The 8,089-nt window shown below is 39.0% G+C and overlaps 1 pseudogene; it reads right to left on the bottom strand.

Annotated features, from left to right (window-relative positions):
- Positions 1-6,251: 6,251 nt before the first annotated feature.
- On the bottom strand, positions 6,252-7,720 carry LOC149820023 (uncharacterized; annotated as a pseudogene).
- Between the last annotated feature and the right edge of the window lie 369 nt (positions 7,721-8,089).

Here is an 8,089-nt window from a genome sequence, read left to right as displayed (position 1 = left end):
CAAAATTTTGCTGATTCCACCAAGGAATAAAGGATACAAGGGCCGCTTTTGGAGGTTTGGATCAGGTGATGTGTCAATTTTTTTTTCTTGTTTCTGAAATCACCTCCATTAGCCAAGAGAAATCCCCTCCCTCTCCCCCCAACCCAATCACCTACAGCACATTGGCTGCGATTGGTACAACCCCTGAGGCCCTGCCTACCCATGTGGGAGTTGATGAGAATTAATGCAATGTGTAACATCCTTCTTAAAGAGGACAAGTCGTGTGAAGGTGTGTGCGTGAGTTGAAAAGTCATAAGGTGAAAAAGGTTGTGCGTTTTTTGCTTCAAAGGGAAGAAATGTGTGTAAATGTTAGTGGGTTAGTGGTATAGGTGGGTGGGTGCCTATAAAAAGGCATTAGACGTGAGTAGTGTGTCTTTGATTTTGAGTGTTGTGTATTCTTTGCTTTATGTTATTGCCTTGTGCTCCTTTGATAATGCATTAAAGTATTTTTAGTATTTTTTTTGTGTGTATGCATGTAGTAGAGTGTGTGTTCCTCTCTTTCTTTCAACATTTTTTGGCAGACACTAGTTATGGTAAAGCTGGGTGAAATACTATGGTGGTGAAGGTCATAGCTAAAGTAAAAAAATCTTTAATTGGTGTAAAGAGATAATCATTTTTTTCGTTCATGATGCCGAATGATATGAACACACTCAACCTCTCACGATCTTTAGTTTCTACTTTTAGTGGTGAAAAGTATGAATTTTGGAGTATAAAAATTTGAAGATTCTTCATCTTAAAAGATCTCTAGGATCTAGTAGACTCTGGTTCCGTAAGAATAGAGAGTTCTAAAGCAGGAAAGAAACCAACATATGCAAAGGATATTCAAAAACATGATTTCAAGGCTTTACTTGTGTTGCAACAACAATTACATATTCTATTTTTTCTCAAATTCAAGAATTTCATGGTGACAAGATGGTAACCATGGTGAAACTCCAAACTCTACGTAAAGAATTTGAGACATTTTTAATGAAAGACAATGAGTCGGTACAAGATTTTTCTCTAGAATTTTTATTATTATTAATCAAATGCAAACTTTAAGAAAAAATATTATTGATCAAAAGATTGTCAAAAAAGTTTTGAAGAGTTTATCTTCAAACTTTGATCATATTGTCACTGTTATCGAGGAATCTAAGAACTTGTCAACTTACTCTCTTAATGAACTAATGAGTTCTTTGATGGCTCATGAAGTAAGAATGAATTGGGTTCTTGGCTTATGCTCGCCACAGGAGCTAAGATTTCCCCCCTTCCCTTGGTTGAGAAACCCCTCTTTCTTGATTTTGCTTTTTTTGTTGTGTGATTCCTAATTTTATTTTTGTTGTTGTGTGGTTCCTAATTTTGTTTTGTTGTTGCGTGATTAATTTTTTGAAATTATGCTTAATGCATAATATTTAATGAATTTAGTTTCCTGAAGTTATTAAAGTTTTGCCCAATCTACTATTTTCGTTTGTGGTTGAAAAAGAATCTGGATTGAAATACCGTGTGGGAGGAGTTGCTTCATTTCATGTTTTGTTGATTTTTATTCAATATTGAATTGTTAAATCTGAAACTGAATGTTGGAAATTCAGATTGCATATATGTGGATTAAATCTGGATTCCTCTCTTGTTTATGTTCGTATTTGTATATGAAATGAATATATATGTTCACAATTTTTTGTGTTGGCAATTTTAAGAAGAGGTGCTGCCAAATTTTGTTTGAAAGGTTCTCACCAAGTGTTCGGTGAAATGCCTCAACGAACTTAGATGCCTCTTTCAATACTAAAATTTTTGCTGCACATTGAATATATATTTAATTAATATTTGGTCATGTTTGCATTGTTGTTTGGGCCATTTGGATGTCCAAATCAACAATTTTAAAATTCAGCCTATTGCCTACTTTATCATTGAATGCATTGTTTTGTTGCTTGTTATCTCGTTAAGTGTGCAATCATTAGTCGATATCTACATAGGATCAGGTGTATTCATTAGAAGGCATTTGCATAGGACAGTTTGGGCAGAGATATAGTATTTTGTTAAATTTTGGGAATAACATTAACCTACATATTTTGTCACTTTTCGTGTGTCCCTAGGCATTTGCGTTCGACTTAGACAACCCCTTAGGTGTCCCTCGTAGGCATTTGCGTCAATGATGTTCTCATTGTTTGTGTTTGTGTGGATGACATTATATATACTGGTTTTTCAAATCTTCTCATTGAAAAATTCAAGAACAATATGATGCAAAACCTTGATATGACTGAGCCGAGGCTCTTACATTACTTTCTTGAACTTCAAATTCATCAAGTCGTTGATGGTATTTTTATCTCTCAAGAGAATTATGCATTTGATCTTTTTAAAAGTCACAATATTTCAATTTGCAAGGAGAGTTTTACTCCAATGAATACGAATGATAAGTTGTCATCAAATGATGGAATAACTTGCCTAGATTTAAGATTGTTTAGAAGCATTGGTGTTAGGTTAATTTAACTCTATCCCATCTAGATATCATGTTTCCTATTAGCTTGGTCTCAAGATTCATGCATGATCCTTCAAAGCATCATCTTGGAGCAGCTAAACATATTCTTCGCTACATTCGTGCAACCAACAATTATGAAATCTGGTATAAACTAGTTCCTAATTTTAACTTAGTTGGTTTTACTGACAACGATTGAGCTAGTTTTGTAGACGACAAAAAAAAAACAAGTGAGTATGTTTTCAATATTGGTTCAAGTATTATAGCATGGAGCTCAAAGAAACAATCTTCTACAATGTTATCATCATTCGAAGCTGAATATATTACAGCTTTCTCAGCAGCTTGTCAAGTTATATAGATGAGAAGGATTTTAGAAGATGTGCAACAATCTCAAGTTTCTGCAACAAAATTTTATTGCGATAACATGGCTACAATAACAATGACAAAAAATCATGTTTTCGTGGTAGAACCAAGTACATCAAGCTCCGCTATCATTTTATTCAAAACGTTGTTGCTTAATTAAGATATAATTGTGTTGATACACTATTCTACAAATGATCAAGTAGTTGATAGTCACCAAAGCTCTTTCACAACCAAAATTCATCAAATTTAGATATTCACTTGGTGTCTTCAGTTTTGCATCAAAGGGGAGTGATGAGGATTAATGCAATGTGTAACTTCCTTAGTGAGGACAAGTTGTGCGGTGAGTTAAAAAGTCATCAAGGTGAAAAGGTTGTTCGGTTTTGCTTTAAAGGGAAAAAAATGTGTAAGGTTAGTAGTATTATTAGTATTAATGGGTTAGTGGTATGCGTGGGTGTGTGCCTATAAAAAGGCATTAGATATGAGCGTGTGTCTTTGATTTTGAGTATTGTGTGTTCTTTGCTTTATGTTATTTCCTTGTACTCCTTTGATAATGTATTGAGGTAATTTTAGTATTTTTTTTATGTGTATGCTTGTGGTAGAACATGTGTTCCTCTCCTTCTTCCAAGAGGAGTATACCCAACTTCAGCTTTGTGGCAAGGGATGCCACCCTTGGGTTTCCAACTTGTGAAGTCTGGTAACTTGTTTACATTCACCAAAACTGATTTGAGAACGATAATGCAAGAGATATATATAGAGAGAAAGAGAAAAGGACAAAGAGAGAGAAATTTATGTGGTTTGGCCACTTTTGTGCCTACTTCTATAGAAGGGAGTTGGTCTTTCTTATTACTTCCTTAGGACTAAGCCTTTAAAGTTTATAAAGCTCTTACACCCAAGAGTTTACATATTGATAGATGATTTTTTTAAACTATTTTTGCCTCCATTTTTTCTTTGCTTAACTTTCCTTTCTTCTTAGTTTCCTTGCCAAGTAGGTTTTCATAAGGTTGAACGTGTCTCACATTAGGTAAGTTTCCATAAAATTGACCATGAGGAAAGTTCCTATCTTGGGACTCCTCTTGGATATATTTGCAAATCTGGTGTTGGTGCTGCTGGTACCGATATACCCCTGAAAACTTGGCGAGGAAGACGTCCACATGCCAAATTTGGGCCGAATATGCTGAAAGCAAACTTTGATTCATGTGATGAGAAGATTGATTTCCCATTCTCTCTTACCTACAACCTCTAGAGGAAAACTTGTTTTGATAGCCACCTTGCTTATTAAAGTTTTTGTCTTAATGTTGACTCATGAAGACCATATTTTGGTTAGGTAAATGTTTCTAAAGCTCTCATGACCTTGAAGCAGAGACACAAACTACTTATAGGAAGGCATTTGTGGTTTCATCATAGTGGTGATGAAGACCTCGTAGCTTTGACCCAAACCATTAAGAAGAGAAAATACCTTAGCTCGATTATCTAAAGGCTTGTCCATAGCAGCCAATTCATCATAAGTATTTTTGAAAGAAACAATATACTTAGTTAGAGAGAGGTTATGCTTACAAATTGTTTGCAGCTTTTGGAGGAGATAGTACTCATGCTCTTGGAAATCCAGAGTGAAGGCTTCTTCAAGGGTCGATCAGACTTGGACTGTTGTGTTCAACCCACCAAAAAATATGAGTACATCATCAGATAAAGTACTTGTGATCCAGCCTCTGAGAAGTCAACCTGACTTTATCCAAGCAATGCAGTCTGCAATCTCTACACAAGCACCATCGACACCAACTTTGCCATCAATAAAACCTTGGAGGTTTTGACTCTCGATCCTGCCCTAGAGTTGAGTTCTCCAGAGTAAATAGTTCGAATGGGTCAACTTTATCAAGACAAAGTTAGCAACATTGAGTGTTGTTGGGTAGGGAAACTTGGAAGAAGACGAGAGTAAGTCGACGTAGAAGCCATAGTGAACATGCCAGATAAGATCACAACTCTAGCTCTGATACCATAAACCGATTTGAAATCAATGGTGCAATATATATATATATATATATATATATATATAGAGAGAGAGAGAGAGAGAGAGAGAGAGAGAGAGAGAGAGAGAGAGAGAGAGATTTACGTGTTTCAACCACTTTTGTGCCTACGTCGGCGAAAGGGAGCTGGTCTTATTGCTTTCTTAGGCTTAAGCCTTTACAATTTATAGAGCTCTCTACACCCAAGAGTTTACATATTGATAAAAGATTTCTATCTACTATTTTTGCCTCATTTCCTTCTTTGCTTAACTTTCCTTTCTCCTTAGTTTCCTTGCCAAGTAGGTTTCCCTAAGGCTGAACGTGTCCCACATTAGGTAAGTTTTCATAAAGCTAGCCATGAGGAAAGTCCACATATTGGGACTCCTCTTGGATCAGTTGAACTGGATCTACCGATAATACTTACCAGATAAGAGAGCGAGACTTGTAAATTGAATTGAGAAAAATAAGACGGTTAAGGTTTCTGAAGGGGGGGTCTCACCCAAACTGCTTGCACTTTTCTTTGTTACAAAAAAAAAACAACAACAAACATTTTGAAAACTGTGTCAATCAAACACAGTAAAGTATTCAGGAAAAATTGTGTGCAAAAACTACTTTCAAATGGCTTCCAAATCAATGCAATATTGATGCTTCAAGACCACATCTAAAGGATAGTAATCCAACTTTAAAAAGTAGTTTGGATTCACGTGCTCTGAAAACAAGGAGGTTACTTATCGAATGAAACAAGTAAGACAAGGCCTTGCCTGTAAATTTGCTAGCTTCAATGCGGTTCAAAGGTGAGGACATAAACGAGCTGGACTTGGGTTGGATCTCATTGGATGTAAGATAATCAGATTTGAAGTCGGATTCAGACTCGGATGCATATCGCCTATGGTGATGTCAGACTTTAAGTCAGGCTCAGATGTGAGAAAAATCCGACTCAATGGGCATGGATTCAATGAAATATCTTTTTTTCGACAGACAAAGCTGGAGTTAGGCAGACCCCTACCAGTTATTCAACCATATACCATTCAGATTTGAACTTGCAACGTCCCAACACAAGGTGACATGCACTAACTGCTCCTGCCAGACAGATATCTGATCCACCCAAGTAACATGCATCACTATTCAAAGGGAAAACATTTTCAAAGGCCTGTCTAGTCTGTTCAATATCACACTTTTGCCATCAATTGAATGACCCAAATTAAAAAGTTGCCCTTGTCTCGCCATGTCCCATAGAATTCAATAACACCAACCAGGTCACCTGATCCATTCTTGTGGTAAACGATGAAACAACACCCTAACAAGCTACAAGCTTAATCATCCATGTTCTCCCTAATGGCTATTAATACAGTCACCATTTTTACTCATTGCATTTTTTTTACACCAACTTCCCCCTAAAAATACTAACAATCAGTATCTAAGGGGTACCAAAAATACTTCACACCCTTCATGCAAAGAAAGAACCTCTCATAGGAAGAGGCCATTCTGCTAGCAGTGAACATGGACAGAGCATACTCCTTGCAAGCCTTCCCTTTCCTAGAGATCTCCACCGCCCCATCTCCAATCACCAACTCCATGGCCATTGTCAAGGACTTCAGATTAGAAGAGAAAGTGTACCCAAACCCTTGATGCATTACCACACTCCCCTTGATGCTAGGAAAATTGTTGGCCAAAAGTGGCTTCCCACAATGCATTGCTTTCATCAGGGTAAGGTCCAGCCCTTGTGGCCTCAACGTAGGGTTAACAAACACGTCCAGTGCATTGTAGAACTCTGCGAGCCTAGAGGGTTCTAAGGCCCCCAACACCTTTTCATTGGGCTCCAGCTCCCTATAATGTGCTTCCCATGGTCCTGACCCTGCTATTAGCAAATAAACATCTGGGTAGCGTTTCTTAACGATGGAGAAGACCTCAAAGAGCAGAGGGTGGCCTTTGTCCCTGACCAACCTACCAGCCACCCCCATGACAAGGCTAGCGTTAGGGGGTACCCCAAATTCTACCCCAAACCTTCCCCTTGTTTGAGGGTCATGAAAGAAGTTATCATGGTCTACCCCATTTAGTATAACATGAATGTTATCTTGGGGTAACTAATATATGTTCACGAACACCTCGCCTACACTGTCACTGATGCCAATGTGGTGCTTATAGGCAGTGAAGAATCTTATCTCTTCTAGAAGCCTTGGGATGGTGTCATGGAGCCACTCCTGGGACTAGGCTGGCTGGTGTTGACCGGGCTCACAGAGAAGGTCTTGGAATAGGTCTGAGTGCAGAGCTTCGTAGGCTATGCCATGCCAGGTCGCAGTGAGGTTTGGCACAGACCGAGCCAATGAGTGGTGGAGAGCGACACTCTCATTGTGGATGAAGTCGAAGGGTCGGGTGACATTCTCCTTGGCATAAAGCTCCCACGCCGCTGAGAGGTCGAGTGAGCCGGCACAGTTCGGTGCAAAGTGGATGCGAAGGTCCCCATCCGTGACATCATAGGGCTACCAGTCGAACGCATCTGACGACACCGTGAAGACGTGGACAGTGTGCTCGACGCGGGCCAGCGCCGCATAGAGGGTGAGGGCATGCTCTCCATGCCGCACCGACCAGCCATTTCTTTGAGAAGGCGGCGAGGCGCAGCTTCTCCTTCACGGGGCTGAAGCAGAGCTTGTTCCAGGCAAATCAAGCATGCTGGAGATCGCCGGTCTAGTTGTGAGCACTATGTGAATTGGTGGTTGTAGGAGTGGAGATGGTGCAAGAGAGTGGTGCATGTTGTTAAAGTATTTTAACGATGGAATAAGAGAAAGGAAAGGCAAGGAGATTTACGTGGTTCGGTGTTGTAGCCTACATCCATGTGAGGCAAAAGGAAGATGATCTCATTGATGTCTTTCATCGTCTATTTACAGGCCAAAGAAGACGCTCTACAAGGAAACTCGACCTCAGCAAGGGATAAGGTACAGGCCCGATGGATGAGCCGTGAAAGACGGATTGACAACTCTAATCCGTTAGGAGTTCTATCCAATGCGATAAGCAAGAGCATATCGGGTAGGAAGCTCCCTAATGTACACTCCCTCTCAAGCTGATGGACTGATATCGATTAGTCCCAGCTTGTTACACAAGATTTTAAAGTGATTACAACACAATGATTTTGTGAATACATCTGCCACTTGATCTTCGCTTTTCACGAAAGGAGTGCAGATCACATTTCTTTGAACTTTTTCTCGTATGAAATGGCAGTCTACTTCAATATGTTTTGTTCTTT

The sequence above is a fragment of the Nuphar pumila genome, chromosome 12 (genome assembly GCF_984573655.1).
Source record: "Nuphar pumila chromosome 12, dmNupPumi1.hap1.1, whole genome shotgun sequence".
Taxonomy (NCBI): domain Eukaryota; kingdom Viridiplantae; phylum Streptophyta; class Magnoliopsida; order Nymphaeales; family Nymphaeaceae; genus Nuphar; species Nuphar pumila.
This window is presented reverse-complemented; position numbering and strand designations above follow the sequence as displayed.